Raw genomic sequence first — 18,421 nt, 5'->3', positions numbered from 1 at the left:
CCCAGAATCCACTAAGGGTCGCGATGGAGCCAGACACCGCTGTCAGGTAAGCCAACCAAAATACTTAATTAAATTCTCGTTTTAATAATTTTGAAAACTATAATTTTCCTTCAGTTTTTACTAGAAAAAGGTAATCATTTCAAATTAAATATAAATGTTAAGAAGTTAATACAAGATACCCCATAATAATCCCAGAACCCGGTGTCACAAGTGTATGAGCATTGACTAGGGAATGAAATAAAGTACAATAGTTGTCCGGAATACAATTGGACAAGAATGAGATAATACAGTACATTACTCTGAGGGAGACTCTACTGGCTGCGGATCGTCTCGCAAGATGCAACTCACCTAAGTCCCGTATCAACCATTCCGCTATTCTACTAAGCCGCTAGCCACACATGAACCTGTGCAACAAAAATACACAACAAGTGTAGTATGAGTATGAAAACAATGTGTACCCACTAAGTATCCCGTCTAATCTCGAAGAAGTAGAGACGAGAGGTCGACTTCGACACTTACTAGTGGTCCAATAATAATATTCCAATAATATAGTAAATCATGAATTTTCATAAAGATGGTTGTAACTCAATAGCATGAAGCAAGTAAGCAATTCTTTCATTAATAGGAATTCCTAAATTCATTTTTCATCATTTATACATTTATCTCAAGCCAGGGAGAGCAAATATCAACATTTATAAATCTCAAGCAAGCATTACAAGCATGCGTAAAACATGTCGAGGACGTACGATCCGATCCAACAATATTTAAACTGTGTACTGCCAGAGGGTCTAATGGCGCGAACCATAGATGTATCTATTATCTCGATCGCGAATCATACATGCGACGCGGTCAACATAAATAAACAAGCACCCTGCTCGCGAATCATACATGCAACGCGGACACACATAGATACACATATTCAAACAACCAATTAGGAATTTATCAAGGAACATTTATCCAAGGAAAAGCTGATTCTCTTTTAATGATAAAGAAAGTGAAGTTTAATCGTTTTGGAAATTCATTTACTAATTTGATATGCTTTAAGCAATTCAAAATGTCAATAAGATTACAAATATTCCAAGTATAGCATGTTTTTGGATCCTAGACTACCCGGACTTAAACATAATAGTAACTACGCATGGACTCTCGTCACCTAGTGCGTACGTAGCCCCTACAAATAGAAGCACATAACCAATTATTTCACATATGAGAACAGTTCCCTCTTACAAGGTTAGAAAGGAGACTCACCTTACTCCGAAGTTCAATAATCGGCTTCCAAGCCCTTCTGACTACTCAAATCGATGCCCAACGCTCCAAAATTAGCCAAATAACGGGCAAACCAATGAAAATACACCCTAATAATTATGACAATTCAATTTATATAAAATCTCAACTCCGCTAGAAAAGTTGACGAAATCACCCCCGGCACACGTGCCCGAATTCCGAATTTTTTTGAAGATAAACTTTACCCACAACCTCACGAATTCAAATATATAATTTACTCTCAATTTCATACCCAAAATCGTGGTCAAAATCCAAAAATACAAATTCTAGGTCTTTCCACCAAAACCCCATGTTTCTACTAATTTTCATACTTTAATCCGTAATAATATTAAGTATTTAAATCACAAGGGGTGGAAGTAACTTACCTCATGCTTGATGATGAAATCCCCCTCTTCAAAGGCTCCAAAATCGCCCAACCAAGAAACAAAATGAAGGATAATGGGCCAAATCCCGATTTTTAAAGAACTCACTACCTCTAGCATTTTCGCACATGTAGTCACTTGACCGATTCTGCTATCCCGCAGGTGTGGCCCCCACTACCACTTCTGCGGTCTTCTTCCGCTTCTGCGATCAGCTCTCTCGCTTCTGCGCTTGCGCAAATGCGGCCAATACCCCGCATCTGCGATCCTTCCCTTGGCTGCCCAATTCCGCTCCTACGACTCCCACTCTGCTTCTATAGCTCCGCACCTGCGGCCACAACCTCGCAGGTGCGGTTACACTAGATATAAGCTGCCTCATTTTTTCTACAAATTCAAAGTTAGATTCTGTGATGACCCGACCAGTCGTCTCATGAGTTACCGCTCCATTTCCCCCATTTCTGTTTCTTTATGCTTTGTATATCTGTGTTTTGTGATATTGGGTTGGTTGGATTGAGTTCGAAAAGGATTTGGTAAGGGTTGAGACACTTAGTCTCTTTTAAGGGAGCTTAAGTCGGAAAAGTCAACCGGATGTTGACTTATGTATTAGAGGGATCGAATGTGAGTTCCGATGGTTCGGTTATCTTTGGGAGGTGATTTATGACTTAGGGGCGTGATCGGAATGAATTTTGGAGGTTCATAGTAGATTTAGGCTTGAATTGGCGAAGTTGATATTTTGACGATTTCCGGTTGGTAGGCGAGATTTTGATATAGGGGTCGGAATGGAATTCCGAGAGTTGCAGTAGTTCCGTTGTGTGATTTGGGATGTGTGTGCAAAATTTCAGGTCATTCGGACGTGGTTGGTTGGGTTTTCGATCGAAAGCGTAATTTGGAAAATTTTAGGAAATTTGGCTTGAATCCGAGGTGTTTTGGGTGATTTAATGTTGTTTGAGGTATTTTGGTGATTGGAACAAGTTTGAATAAGGTATTGGGTTATGTTTGTGCTTTTGGTTGAGGTCCCGAGGGTCTCGGGGTGATTTCGGATGGTTAACGGAGAAGTTGGAATTTTGTTGCAGCAGTTGAATTTGCTGCTTCTGGTATTTTTGCACCTGCGGATTGGGGACTGCAAGTGCGGCGCCGCATAAGCGGAGAGGTGGTCGTAGAAGAGAAAATTGGTCAGGTGAGCTGAGACCACAGAAGCGGTCGCAGATGCAATAATATGGTCGCAAATGCGGTTTAGGCTGGATTAGTGATTTCCGCAGAAGTGGAGGATTTAACCGCAAATGCGGTACCGCAGATGCGGGTGTCCTTGGGCAGAATGTATATAAGTCTTCCTTTGCGATTTTTGAAGGTTTTCACCATTTTTAAACATGGATTCGGGAGCTTTGGGCGATTTTGAAGAGAGAAATCAAGGATACTTTGTTAAGGTAAGGATTTTGGACCTAAAACACATTTCTATGGTAGTATTTCATGGACTAAGGCTATAACAAAAGGAATTAAAGGGCTAAAAATGAGGGATTATGGCTTGAGTTTAAGAAGCCTTTAAATGAGGATTTGAGGGGTGATTTGGACTCCGATTTTAGTATTTTTGATATGCATACACTCGTGGGGAGATAAGGAATCTATTGATGTAAAAATTATCAAATTCTGAGACGTGAGCCGGGGGGTCGGATTTTGGTAATTTCGGGATTTGTGCCCTTTATTGATTGTTTTCACTTGGGCTTCGTTCCCTTAGCATATTTTGACGTGTTCGTACTGATTTTGGATAGATTTGACATGCATGGAGGCCGATTCGAGGGGCAAATGTATCGCGAGCTAGAGCTTTGACCGGTTCGAGGTGAGTAATAATTGTAAATGATGTTTTAAGGGTTTGAAACCCCGGAGTGCCATATTGAGGTGAGACACGCGCTTGATGATGAGCGTGGGATCTTTACTATTAAGGATTGTGACTTGGTCCGTCCCGATTGATGATTTTACCGCGTATTTGATTGAAACTTATTTGTTATCAACATTATTTGGACTGATTGTCATATTTGTGCTTCGTTCCAACTATTTGAACCCTCCGGAGATTTTTTATCACTATTTCCTTACTATGTTGACTTACTACTTGAACTCAGACGTACTGTTTTCCACTGTTTTCGTACTCAGCCATGTTTACTCAGTTTTAATACTTAAAATATATTTTTAAATGATGTTTGGGCTGAGAAACACTATTTTACTATTGCCCGAGTGGCTTGTGAGGATTTTTGACTGAGTGAGGTCGAGGGCCTATATTATGAGGAAACATTTGATACTGATTATAAGGCCGAGGGCCTGAGATATGTACTCCACAAGGTGGCTTGATTGATATGAGGTCGAGGGCATAGTGATGATGCCACGAGGTGGCTTGATATTGCGGTTGGGCCGTAAGGGGCCCCTCTAGGAGTCTGCACACCCCTATTGAGCGCGGGTACCCATTGTGATGTGAGATAGAGCCTGAGGGGCTGGTATCGTTCTATGTGATTGCCCGAGGGGCTGGTACTATTCTGAGATGTTGCCGAGGGGCTGATTTGTTGACACTGTGCCCGAGGGGCGAGCCTTTATGTGGTTACTTTTCATAATTGACTGTCAATTACCTGCTTAATTATTGAAAAAGGCTTTTTCATGAAACTACATTTGAGTTAAAGGAGTTTACCTATCTTTCACTGATTTACTGATTTTAAATGGTTTTACTGCTTCATTATAGAATGCTTTATGCCTTAAGTGATTTCTTGCTTTCAGTTTTTATTTACATTTGTTACTCACTGAGTTGGAGTACTCACTTTACTCCCTGCACCCCTGTGTGCAGATTCAGGCGTTGCTAATCCTGCCAGTGTGAGTTGAGAGCTCTCGGCAGACATCTGAAGTTCACGAGGTAGCTGTTTGACGTCCTCAGCCCCGTGTCTCTACTCCTTTATCACTTCTATATATTTTCAGATAGTTGTACTAGTTTATTGACTTAGCGGATTTGTATTATGACTTATAGATGCTCATGCCTAGTGACACCCCGATTAGGGCTATGTATGGTGTTCTTCCGTGTATCTATGTTATCATGGTTATTTCGGATTTATTTTATCATGTTTAGACCGTTTCTTAAATGCTTAACTATCAAAAATTGGAAAATGGGGAGTGTCAGCTGGCCTTGTCTTCACGAGCGGCGCTATCACGACCAGGTCCGGGTTAGGGTCGTGACAAGTTGGTATTAGAGCCTAGGTTACATAAGTCTCACGAGTCATGAGTAGGTTTAGTAGAGTCTCACGGATCGGTACAGAGACGTCTGTATTTATCCTCGAGAGGCTGCAGAACCTTTAGGAAAAACTTCATATTCTTGAAATTCTTGTCGTGCGAACTTGTTGATCCGAGTACTAAACTCCTATTATTCTATTCTCTCACAGATGGTGAGGACATATGCTACTGGATAGGATGGACAACCACCAGTGCCACCAGCTGTGGCCACCAGAGGCCGAGGACGCGATCGTGGTCGTGGTAGAGGCAGAGCAGCGAGGGCAGCCCCTATAGATCCACCAACTGTCCCAGTTCAGGATTAGGTCCCAGTTATGGACAATCCTGCAGCACCAGCTCAGGCACCAGCTATGCCCATTGTGATTCCGGGTCTTTAGGAGGCCTTGGCTCAGATCTTATCAGTTTGCACTAGCCTAGCTCAGGTGGTTTCAGCCACTACAACCGCAGCTACTTCTCAGGCCGGGGGAGGCAATCAGACTCCCGCCGCTCGCACACCTGAGCAGGTCGTGCAGGGACTTCAGACGCCGGGGGCGCATCCATCCCAGCCGGTTGCAGCTGCTCAGGACTATGTAGTTCCTGTCATGTCGGAGGATGAGCAGTGTAGGTTGGAGAGGTTTGGTAGATTACAGCCTCCAATCTTCAATGGCGTAGAGGGCAAGGATGCCTAGGGCTTTTTGGATAAGTGTCAGAGGATGCTTCGTACTGCAGGTATTCTGGAGACCAGCGGGGTCTCTTTCACTACTTATCAGTTTTCAGGAGTTGTTTTCACTTGGTGGGAGGATTTTGAGAGGCGTAGGCCTGTTGGTGCAGCACCCCTTTCCTGGCAACAGTTCTCTGTTCTCTTTCTGGAGAAGCATGTGCCGCAGTCTCATAGAGAGGAGCTGCATAGGCAGTTTGAGTGGTTGCATCAGGGGGAGATGACCGTGTCGCCGTATGAGTTGAGGTTCTCCGAGTTAGCTTGTCATGCCATTTGGTTGGTTCTGACAGATAGGGCGAGGATTATGAGGTTTGTTGATGGTCTTGCTTATTAACTCCGTATTCTCATGACCAGGGAGAGGGTATCTGGTGCTATGTTCGAGGAGGTTGTGGATATTGCCAATGAGATTAAGCTTGTTCGTCGCCAAGAGCGGGAGGAGAGGGAGGACAAGAGGCCTCGAGGATCTGGTAGTTACAGTGGTGCTCCTTCGAGGGGTTAGTTTCAGCACGACAGAGGCCGTCCATTCAGGCATGCTCAGCCTGCTCGCCCAGGTTATCGTAGAGCATCGCCGGGTCATGGTTATCACGATTCTCATCAGAGTCAGTCATCACTTAGTACCCTTCCAGCTTAGAGTTCGTCCTATGCTCCATCAGTGCATGGCTATTCTATACCGAGTGCATCTGCTAGTCACTCTGTTGCGAGGGGTTCCCTTCAGTCCCCTTCTTTAGCACTTGGGAGTTGTTATGAGTGTGGTGAGATGGGCCATATGTGGAGGCAATGCCCTCATCGTTATGCTAGTTCATCTCAGCTGAGAGGTCAGTTATCGGCTTCAACGCCAGTTTCTTCACCACCACCCGCTCAACTAGCTAGGGGTGGGGGTCAGTCAGATAGGGGTCGCCCTAGAGGGGGAGGTCGATCAGGGGGCGGTCAGGCCCATTTCTATGCACTTCCATGCAGACCTGATGTTATTGCTTCAGATATTATCATTACAGGTATTATTTCAGTCTGCCACAGAAATGCCTCTGTATTATTTGATCCCGATTCCACCTTTTCTTATGTGTCCTCGTATTTTACTCGTTATTTGGGTATGCCATGTAAGTTTCTTGCTTCACCTGTTCATGTATCTATCCCGGTGGGCGATACTGTTGTTGTACACCGTGTGTACCGATCATGTGTGGTAACTATTGGGGGTCTGGAGACCCGTGTGGATCTTTTATTATTGTGTATGGTAGATTTCAATTTCATTTTGGGCATAGATTGGCTATCTCTGTATCGTGCTATTCTGTACTGTCATGCTAAGACAGTCACGTTGGCTATGCCGGTGTGCCACGGATCGAGTGGCGAGGTGTGACTGATTATGTTCCCAGTAGAGTAATCTCATTCCTAAAAGCCTAGCGTATGGTTGGGAAGGGCTGTCTTTCGAATCTAGCCTTTGCGAGGGATTTGATGTTGAGACTCCCAGTATTGATTCTGTTCTAGTTGTGAGGAATTTTCTCGATGTGTTTCCTGCAGACCTGTCGGCATGCCACCGGACAAGGATATTGATTTTGGTATTGACCTGGTGCCGAGCACTCAACCCATTTCTATGCTGCCGTATCGTATGGCACCAGCGGAGTTGAAGGAATTAAAAGAACAGCTTCAGGAACTCCTTGATAAAGGGTTCATTCGGCCTAGTATGTCACCTTGGGGTGCGGCGGTCCTATTTGTGAAGAAGAAGGATGACACTATGAGAATGTGCATTGATTATAGGCAATTGAACAAAGTAACAATTAAGAACAAATATCCTTTGCCTTGCATTGATGATTTATTCGACCAACTTCAGGGAGCGAGAGTGTTCTCCAAGATTGATCTCCGCTCAGGTTATCACCAGTTGAAGATTAGGGACTTGGATATTCTTAAGACAACTTTTAGGACCCAATATGGTCATTATGAGTTCTTGGTGATGTCTTTCGGGCTTACTAATGCCCCAGCAACGTTCATACATTTGATGAACAGTATGTTTCGACCTTATCTTGATTCGTTCATGATTGTTTTCATTGATGGTATTCTGGTGTACACGTAGTCAGGAGGAGCATGCGGAGCATTTGAGAGTGGTGTTGCAGAGATTGAGAGAGGAGAAGCTTTATGCAAAATTCTCCAAGTGTGAGTTTTGGTTCGGTTCAATGGCTTTCTTGGGGCACGTGGTGTCCAATGAGGGTATTTAGGTTGATCAGAAGAAGATAGAGGCGGTTCAGAGTTAGCCTAGACCGTCCTCAGCCACTGAGATTCGTAGTTTTCTTGGTTTGGCAGATTATTATCGCCATTTTGTTCAGGGATTTTCATCTATCGCATCGCTCTTGACCAAGTTGACTCAGAAGGGTAATTCATTTGTATGGTCGGACGAGTGTGAGGAGAGCTTTCAGAAGCTCAAGACAGCTTTGACCACAGCTCCAGTGTTGGTTTTGCCATCAGCTTCAGGTTCATATACCGTGTATTGTGATGCTTCGTGGGTTGGGATTGGCTATGTATTGATGTAGGAGGGTAGAGTTATTGCTTATGCCTCTCATCAGTTGAAGCCTTATGAGAAAACTAACTCGTTCATGATTTAAAGTGCTGCCATAGTTCATGCATTGAAGATTTGGAGGCATTACTTGTATGGCGTATCTTGTGAGGTGTTCACTGATCATCGCAGTCTTCAACATTTGTTCAAGCAAAAGGATCTTAATTTGAGGCAGTGGAGATGGTTGGAGTTTCTTAAGGATTATAATATCACTATACTGTACCATCCAGGAAAGGCCAATGTTGTGGCCAATGCTTTGAGCCGAAAGGCAGTGAGTATGGGGAGTTTGGCATATATCCCAGTTGTGGAGAGACCTCTTGCAGTTGATGTTCAGTCCTTGGTCAATCAGTTTGTGAGATTGGATATTTCGGAGCCCAGTCGGGTATTGGCTTGTGTGGTTTCTCGGTCTTCCTTATATGATCGCATCAGAGAGCGCCAGTATGATGATCCGCATTTGCTTGACTTAAGGACAGAGTTTAGCATGATGATGCTAGAGATGTGACCATTGGTGATGATAGGGTGTTGAGGATGCAATGTCGGATTTGTGTGCCCAATGTGGATGGGCTTCGAGAGTTGATTCCGGAGGAGGCCCATAGCTCGCGGTATTCCATTCATCCGGGTGCCACAAAGATGTATTAGGATTTGAGGTAGCACTATTGGTGGATAAGAATGAAGAAAGATATTGTGGGATTTGTGGCTCGGTGTCTAAATTGTCAGCAGGTGAAATATGAGCATCAGAGACCGGGTGGCTTGATTCAGCAGATGGTTATTCCGGAGTGGAAGTGGGAGAGGATCACTATGGACTTTGTTGTTGAAATTCCACGGACTTTGATAAAGTTCGATGCTATTTGGGTGATTGTGGATTGTTGACCAAGTCTACGCACTTCATTCTTGTGTGTACTACCTATTCTTCAAATCAGTTAGCAGAGATCTATATCCAGGAGATTTTTCGTTTGCATGGTATCTCAGTTTCTATCATTTCAGATAAGGACACTCAGTTTACATCGCAGTTTTGGAGGTCTGTGAAGCGAGAATTGGGTACTCAGGTTGAGTTGAGCACACCTTTTCACCCTCAGACGGACGGGCAGTCCGAGTGCTCTATTCAAATATTGGAGGACATGTTGCATGCTTGTGTCATTGATTTCGGAGGGTCATGGGATCAGTTTCTACCTCTTACAGAGTTTGCTTATAACAACTACTAGTCGAGTATTTAGATGGCTCCATATGAGGCTTTGTATGAGAGGCAGTGTAGATCTCGAGTTGGTTGGTTCGAGCCCGGCGAGGCTAGGCTATTAGGGACTGATTTGGTGCAGGATGCTTTGGAGAAGGTGAAGGTGATTCAGGAGAGGCTTCGTACAACGCAGTCAAGGCAAAAGAGTTATTCTGACAGGAAGGTTCGAGATGTGTCCTGCATAGTTGGTGATAAGGTTCTATTGAAGGTTTTGCCCATGAAGGGTGTTATGAGATTTGGGAAGAAAGGTAAATTGAGTCCTCGATTCATTGGGCCTTTTGAGGTGCTTCGGAGGATTGAGGAGGTGGCTTATGAGCTTGCTTTGCCACCCAGTTTGTCGAGTGTGCATCCGGTATTTTACGTTTCTATGCTCCGGAAGTATATTGGGGATCCGTCTTATGTTTTGGATTTCAGCACGGTTCAGTTGGACGAGGATTTAACTTATGATGTGGAGCCAGTAACTATTTTGGGTCGTTAGGTTTGAAAGTTGAGGTCAAAGGATATAGCTTCAGTGAAAGTGTAGTAGAGGGGTCGGACCGTGGAGGAGGCTACCTGGGAGACCGAGTGGGAGATGCGGAGCAGATATCCTCACCTATTTGATGCTTCAGGTATGTTTTTTGATTCGTTCGCGGACGAACGCTTGTTTAAGTAGGGGAGGATGTGACGACCCGACCAGTCGTCTCATGAGTTACCGCTCCGTTTCCCCCATTTCTATTTCTTTATGCTTTGTTTATCCATGTTTTATGATATTGGGTTGGTCGGATTGAGTTCGGAAAGGATTTGGTAAGGGTTGATACACTTAGTCTCTTTTAAGGGAGCTTAAGTCGGAAAGGTCAACCGGATATTGACTTATATATTAGAGGGCTCGAATGTGAGTTCCGATGGTTCGGTTATCTTTGGGAGGTGATTTATGACTTAGGGGCATGATCAGAATGAATTTTGGAGGTTCATAGTAGATTTAGGCTTGAATTGGCGAAGTTGATATTTTGGCAATTTCCGGTTGGTAGGCGAGATTTTGATATAGGGGTAGGAATGGAATTCCGAGAGTTAAAGAAGTTCCGTTGTGTGATTTGGGATGTGTGTGCAAAATTTCAGATCATTCGGATGTGGTTTGGTTGGGTTTTCGATCGAAAGCGTAATTTGGAAAATTTTAGGAAATTTGGCTTGAATCCGAGGTGTTTTGGGTGATTTAATGTTGTTTGAGGTATTTTGGTGATTGGAACAAGTTTGAATAAGGTATTGGGTTATGTTTGTGCTTTTGGTTGAGGTCCCGAGGGCCTCGGGGTGATTTCGGATGGTTAACGGAGAAGTTGGAATTTTGTTGCAGCAGTTGAATTTGCTGCTTCTGGTGTTTTTGCACCTACGGATTGGGGACCGCAGGTGCGGCGCCACATAAGCGGAAAGTTAGTCACAGAAGCGAAAGTTGGTCAGGTGAGCTGAGACTGCAGAAACGGTAAGGAGATCGCGTCTGCGATGTCACAGATGCAGAAATATGGTCGCAAAGGCGGTTTAGGATGGATTAGTGATTTTCGCAGAAATGGAGGATTTAATTATAAATGCGGTACCGTAGAAGCGAGTTTCGGACCGCAGATGCGGGTGTCCCTAGGCAAAATGTATATAAGTCTTCTTTCACGATTTTTGAAGGTTTTCACCATTTTTAAACATGGATTCGGGAGCTTTGGGTGATTTTGAAGAGAGAAATCATGGAGACTTCGTTAAGGTAAGGATTTTGGACCTAAAACACATTTATATGGTAGTATTTCATGGACTAAGGCTGTAATTAAAGGAATTAAAGGGCTAAAAATGGGAGATTAGGGCTTGAGTTTAAGAGACTTTTAAATGAGGATTCGAGGGGTGATTTGGACTCTGATTTTAGTATTTTTGATATGAATACACTCGTGGGGAGATAAGGAATCTATTGATGTAAAAATTATTGAATTTCGAGACGTGGGCTCGGGGTCGGGTTTTGGTAATTTCGGGATTTGTCCCCTTTAGAATTCTCTTTCCAAATCGACGTTGAACTTCCTGAAATTCATTTTGACCTCGCGTACAAGTCATAATACCTGAAGTGAAGCTGCTCATAGCCTCAAACTGCTGAACGACATACTAGAGCTCAAAATGACCGATCAGGTCGTTACATCAAGTATATAGATCTAAGGCATTCGATCTCGACCGTATACACTAGCTTCAGAAGGAATTTTGCACCAACTATCTTGTGTAGCAACTCCTCAACAAAATGGGATTGTTGAGAGGAAACATAGACATATCTTAGAGATTGCTAGAGTTTTAATGTTTCAATCGAGGCTTCCAATGTCATATTGAGGTGAATCTATTTTGACTGCCACACATCTTATCAATAGGTTACCTTCTAGTGTTCTTAATGGAAAAACACCATATGAGGTCCTATTTAAGCAAAAACCCAAGTATGATTATTTGAGGAACTTTGGGTGCCTATGTTATGCCTCTATATTAGCACAAAGAAGAGGAAAGTTTGATGAGAGGGCAACAACTTGTGTTCTGCTTGGTTACTCTCTTCAACAGAAGGGATACAAACTATGGGAGTTGTCCACAAGGAAAGTTTTTATGTCCAGGAATGTAAAGTTTCATGAAGCACATTTTTCTTTTGTTGAAATCAATACATCACACCATCCTATTTTTCCAACCTCAACTTTTACCACAGAACCTACTTATTCAACCACATCACAAGAACATTTACTACCTACTTCCTTAGAATCTGCAGTAGCAGATGTTTTCTCACTACCATCATCAAGCCCTTTATATACTCCTCATCATCATCAAGTCTCTCCTAGACCAATTCCAATTTCCCCTATCCTAGATTCACCACACACCAACTCACCTATTTCTATACCTTAGGAACCTATGCCTTTGAGAAGGTCAGGAAGGGTTTCTAATCAACCAATCTACTTGAAAGACTATGTATGTAGTATCATGTTCACATATGTAGCCACAACTTGTTTTGCTCAACCTTGCAAGCGTAGGGAATATTGTTTATCATCCCTCTCACATAATAATCAGCATGTAATGCAATCCCTTTCTACCCTAATATAACCTTATACCTTTAGCCAGGCTTGTCAACATCCAGGTTGGATAGAAGCTATGAATGTGGAAATTAAAGCTCTAGAGGATAACCACACATGGGATGTGGTTGAATTACCTAAAAGAAAAAGAACGTTACGTTGTAGATGGGTGTACAATGTAAAGCACTTATCAGATGGCAGAATTGAAAGGTTGAAGGTAATGTTAGTGGTCAGGAGAATATCCAAAGAGAAGGGATAAATTATAGTGAGACTTTCTCACTGGTGGTAAAGATGACAACCATAAGGTATCTACTTACTATTGTATACAAGAAAGATCAGAATGTGCCTCAATTAGATGTCAACAATGTATTTATGCATGGGGATCTACAAGAAGAGGTGTACAAGAGATTCCCAAACCTCCTAGACCGAAACATGTCTGCCTATTGAGGAAATCATTATATTATTTAAAACAGACTTCCAGGCAATGGTATGCTAGGCTTGCAGGGGCTCTAAGTTTTAAGGGATACTCTTCATCACTAAATGACTATTATTTGTTCTTTAAACATACATACAGTCTTATTTCTATCCTAGCTGTCTATGTTGGTGACATACTACTCACAGGAGATAACTTAGACGAAATTCAAAGCATCAAGGACTTTTCTGAATACTAAGTTCAAAGTCAAGAATTTGAAAAATATACATTATTTTCTAAGCATGGAAATTTTGAGAAAAAAAGCAGGATTCATTATGAGTCAAATGAAAATTACCTTAGACATGTTGAAGAAGTTTGATGTGTCTCATTTGCCTCGAGTCAGCTCCCCTTTGGATCCTTCCTCCAAGCTTCAAGCTGATAATGGACAACCTCTGCAAAATCCCACTGTATTTCATCACTTGGTCAGAGAGTTAAATTATTTAACTAATACTCGATTGAATTCTTCTTTTGCTATACTCACCCTCAGTCAATACATGCAGAAACCATGTGTTTCTCACTTCTTTGCTGCTTTACGAGTACTCAAATACCTCAGCTCTAATCTGGGTCAAGGTATTCTCATTTCATCAGAACCATCATTTTCCTTGCTAGCATTTTACAACGCTGATTAGGCGTCTTGCAAGGATTCAAGGAGGTCCGTTAGTGGTTTTTTCATAACATTGGGAGAAGCTCCTATTTACTGGAAACCAAAGAAGCAGGTATCAATTTCTTTATCTTCTGCATAATACAGATCTATGAGAAGGGTTATTACAGAACTTACGTGGTTAGTACGAGTACTTGAGGATCTCTCTGCACCAGTCACTTTACCAATTCCTCTCACTCTGATAGCAAGCAACAAGCCACGTCACCCATGACCCCGTTTTTCATGAACACACAAAACATGTCAAAATTGACTGTCATTTTGTGCGCTAATAATTTCTTTTGGGATTAATCACTCTTTCTTTTATCCCTACTAAAGCTCAGCTAGCAGACATCTTCACAAAGCCTCTTTCTGGGGATTCTCATCGTGAGATTTTGGCCAAGTTAGGGGTCACAAAGTTCCCCTCCAACTTGAGGGGGATGTTGGGAATAAGAACCCCATCTTAGTTCTGATTTTCATGGAGTTTTGCCTACAAATAGAGAAGAGGGAATGAAGAAGAAGACGTCCTAGAAGAATCTCATCTGTTCTCAGATCAAAGTGGACTATCTTCGATATAACCTATGTTACATAGGTTAAATTCATTGGATTGTTTGGAACACGTGGAAGAGCCACAACCTTTGGATCAAGAAAATCAATTCATGATAGATTAATTATAGACCATTTGATAGTCTCAATATTAGAAGCTTTCCTCACGTGACTAACATGTGAGGGGATATAGTTAGTTGATAGAAAGAATAAATTTGTTATTAGTAGGCAAATTAGAATAGGACAAGTGTACATAGTTTCTCTTTCTTGCCATTCTTTATTCTTCAGATGTAAGTGTATATATACATGTACAACAACAATGATGGAATACACAAAGAAAATTTTCAATTCCTTCTTCATTTCGTACATGGTATCTGAGAAATAAGCTCGATCCAACAGTTTAATCATCTAGTTCATTTACGTCAAATTCATTTTTTAATAAGCAGTGACAAAAACAATAGAACTAAAGACAATTCTAAACCAATTGGTTGCAGAAAATAATTTGTAGTAATAATCAAGTCCGACATTTTCAACCAATCATATTGCAAAGGTTTAAACTAGGTACGACAAAGATAAGTTATTCATTTGACACAATAAAGCACCCATTGGAGGAAACAAGGGAGCGTTCATTCTTTTGTAAATCTAAACAATATGAAATCTTAACTAAATCATAAGATAAGATAAAATTTGACCGTCTAGGATAGAAGATGTATTATTGATAATGAATTTGAAATAAATTGTATTGAGAAGTAATCTATATGAAACTTCTGACACTTTAGACAAAGCTAACGAGCAATGCCAATTTTCGGTCCCCATCTTTCTCAATACTCTCCACACATAATACAATGGCACATACGAATACAAGTCTAGTAATCTAGAGGCAGAATAATAGGACCATATGAGACTCTTTTCGATGTGTCACATAACTCTACCAGGTCATGAAAAGTTCTATTTGATCCATAAGTTTTCACCTTCGTCCATAAGCATTTCTTTTAAATAAATTTGTAACATAAAACTTGCAACCAAATAAATTTATACACGGACAACATAACCTTCCCTCCCTCATTTTATCTTTTCTATATCAATTATGACATAGTCATCAATTTTTAAATGAGCTCATCAAAATAAAACCAACGAACACACAAAATATCATGAATATCATATCAAATAGCCAAATAACACAATATCCAACATGCCATTAAACTATAAAGGTCAGTGGTAAAAGTTGTTTCGTGGAACTGAAAGTTTTTCTTGCCCGTAGTTGCCACAAAACACTCATAAAAGTGGTCCAAAAAAGAATTAACGGAAGAAAATACTTTAGTGTCAACCTAGTCTCCACGAAGTCTTCTGTACCGACCTTAGTTGCAACAAAAGCTACAAATTTTTGTGGCAATTGGTGTTGCCATTAAAATATTTTTTTAAGAACCTAAGCGCTGACAAATATACTAATATCGCATAAATGTATTGGAGAACCCATTAATATTGAAAGAGATACCACTAAATATATTTCTCAAACAAAAGGATATAGGAACTTTTGTAAATAAATTCATAACATACATAGTAATTGTACATATATATCTTCTATCAAAGCTGTAATTAACATAGAATCCTACTTTAACAAGCATTCATAAAAAAGAATAGAATCAATAAAAAAAATATTTGCACAAGATACAAATAACAACTTGTGAATATTTTTATTTTTTACTGCGTCTGATTATGTCAAGGTACGATACAAAACATTAGTAAAATAAATAAAAGGGGACATTGAACCTTAATCCGACGTGTTTCGGCCTTAGGAGACTTACTTCGAAAAATCGTGAGACTCGAACAAACCGATATGTGGTTCAGGAACTAGCAATTTCTTTCTTCTTTTTATGAGCACCATAAATGAGATCTCCTCGGCGTCAAACTGCTTTCTTCACCCTTGTAATTGACAAAAATCACTGGCTTATCATCAATGTTAGGATCGAAAACTCGGTTAATGCGGAATTTAGCCAAATAATGTTATAATGACAATAACAAAGACAATACAAGTTGATAATAAATGTAATTAAAGCAGATTAAAAAATGTACAAATTTAACGTGGTTCAGTCAAGGAAACCTACGTCCACAAGCAGAGAGAAGCAATTTCACTATACCAACAAGAGTACATAAGAGAATACAAAATTAGAGCAAATACTCTAATTAGTCCCAAATACCACTAGAGAATAACATCAAAAGATCAATCGAAAGAAAGGGTTCACGCAAGTGTTTCCCAACACTCACTCTCTTACAAAATACTCTATAATGAAAAGGAAGACAAAAGCTAGTAGAAATATTTCTACTTTTATATCTGAAAGTATGTTTGAAATGAGAGAGATGACTCTTCTTTTATAGGACCCAAACTTGGGCTCCAAGAACTAATAAAAAGAAAAAGAAAAAGAAAATTGATCAATCAATCTCTACCATACAATGATACTTTGGCTCCAAGTAAAAATATTGCTAGCCAACTCTTCTTCCAAATAGGCTTATGCCTATATGAAATGGACACCACTAGCCAAAAGATTGGTCATATTACAAATCTCCACCTTGGTCTAATTTTGGTTGATATAGTAAATTTTCTCCACCTTCTCCGCAAAAGCCCCATTGGGCAAAATCATTCTTCATAAATGTCAATCAATGTCAATCAAGTTCAGGCAAAGCTTGAACTTGGACACTGGAAGAGGTTTCGTAAACATGTCAACATGATTGTCTCTAATATTGATCTTCCGAATAAAGACTTTTCCATCAGCAATGGTTTCCCGAATAAAATGGTACTTGATATCAATATGCTTCATGCTCTCATGATACATCTGGTCTTTAGTCAAGTGAATGACACTTTGACTATCACAAAAAATGATAATACCACCTTGGTGTAAACTGAGTTCAGCAAAGAGACCCTTCAACTATAAGGCTTCTTTGATAGCCTCGGTCACCGCCATGTATTCTGCTTCGGTAGTAGATAAAGCTACTACATTTTGTAATGCAACTTTCCAACTAATAGCGCAACCACCAATGCAAAATACATAGCATGTTAGTGATCTTCTTTTGTAAAGAACACCTATATAATCTGAGTTTACAAAATCAACCAAAGTATTAGTATTTTTCCCGAACTCCAAACATGTGTTTGAAGTACACCTCGTAAGTATCTGATAATTCATTTTATAGCCTGCCAATGTGCTTTACAGGGCAAGCCATATATCGGCTCACCATACTTACTGTCTGCGAAATATCTAGGTGTGTCCACACTATTGCATACATAATACTGCCGACTGCACTGGAATAAGGTACATGTGTCATATACCCCTCTTCTTCTTGTGATTGAGCAGCTAATGACTTAAAATGAGCAGCAAGAGGGGTACTTACTGGTTTAGCATATTTCATGTCAAACCTCTTCAAGACTTTCTCCAAGTACTTCTTCTGGGTCAGGAATAGCCTGCTGGTTCCTCGATCTCTTTTTGATCTCCATACCAAGAATTTTCTTAGCTGCTCCTAAATCTTTCATCTCAAATTCACTTTTCAGTTGACTTTTTCAAATTGTGAATTTCTGTCAAATCCTTAGCAGCAATGAGCATGCCATCAACATATAATAATAGGTATACAAATGAACCATCATTTAACTTCTGAAAGTAAACAAAACTATCATGCATGCTCCTCGAATAACCATGACCCAACATAAAGGAATCAAACCTTTTGTACCATTGTCTTAGAGACTGTTTTAATCCGTACAAGGATTTCTTCAACAAGCAAACATGATCTTCTTTTCCTTCAATTTCAAATCCTTCAGGTTGATGCATGTATATTTGTTCCTCAAGTTCGCTATGTAAGAAAGCTGTCTTAACATCAACATCCTTAAGCAATTCGAATAATACAATTTTGATGAAAAATATTATTAGAATTAGGGGTGTTGATAGTTCGGTTTGGATCGGTTTTTCCCTAAAAAGAAACCAAACCAAATAAGTTGGTTTTTCAAATATTAGAACCAAACCAAACCAATTAAGTCGGTTTTTCTCGATTCAGTTTATGTCGGTTCTTCGATTTTTTTTTTATTTGTTGGTTTTTTCTTAAGTATAAGACATACACTACCAAACACATATTCCGGCGACCACATTTTCAATATAACACAATCAAATTAATTGCCCTTTGAGAAATCTATTATTTACCAAAATATATTGATGATAATTGAATCAAATAATAATGAATAATTTAAGGACTCAATTAAAAATATGTTATGTTTAACACAGAATGGATTCTTACACTAAACAAAAGAAAACTACCAATCAAACTAGAATGTAAAAGTAAAGAACTATATTAAATGCAAACTATTAACATTTACCATAAT

General features: G+C 40.4%; 1 long non-coding RNA gene across 1 annotated transcript; it reads right to left on the bottom strand.

Annotated features, from left to right (window-relative positions):
- Positions 1 to 204: 204 nt before the first annotated feature.
- On the bottom strand, positions 205 to 16,068 carry LOC107815542 (uncharacterized). Its single transcript, XR_012696350.1, has 5 exons — positions 15,867 to 16,068; positions 13,657 to 14,005; positions 13,360 to 13,575; positions 13,174 to 13,270; positions 205 to 404 (listed from the first exon to the last, which is right to left on the bottom strand). It is a non-coding gene; the product is annotated as an uncharacterized LOC107815542 (long non-coding RNA).
- Between the last annotated feature and the right edge of the window lie 2,353 nt (positions 16,069 to 18,421).

This window comes from Nicotiana tabacum, chromosome 1, assembly GCF_000715075.1.
Source record: "Nicotiana tabacum cultivar K326 chromosome 1, ASM71507v2, whole genome shotgun sequence".
Classification (NCBI taxonomy): Eukaryota; Viridiplantae; Streptophyta; class Magnoliopsida; order Solanales; family Solanaceae; genus Nicotiana; species Nicotiana tabacum.
Note: the sequence above shows the minus strand (reverse complement) of the source record. Positions and strands in the feature narration are given on the sequence as shown.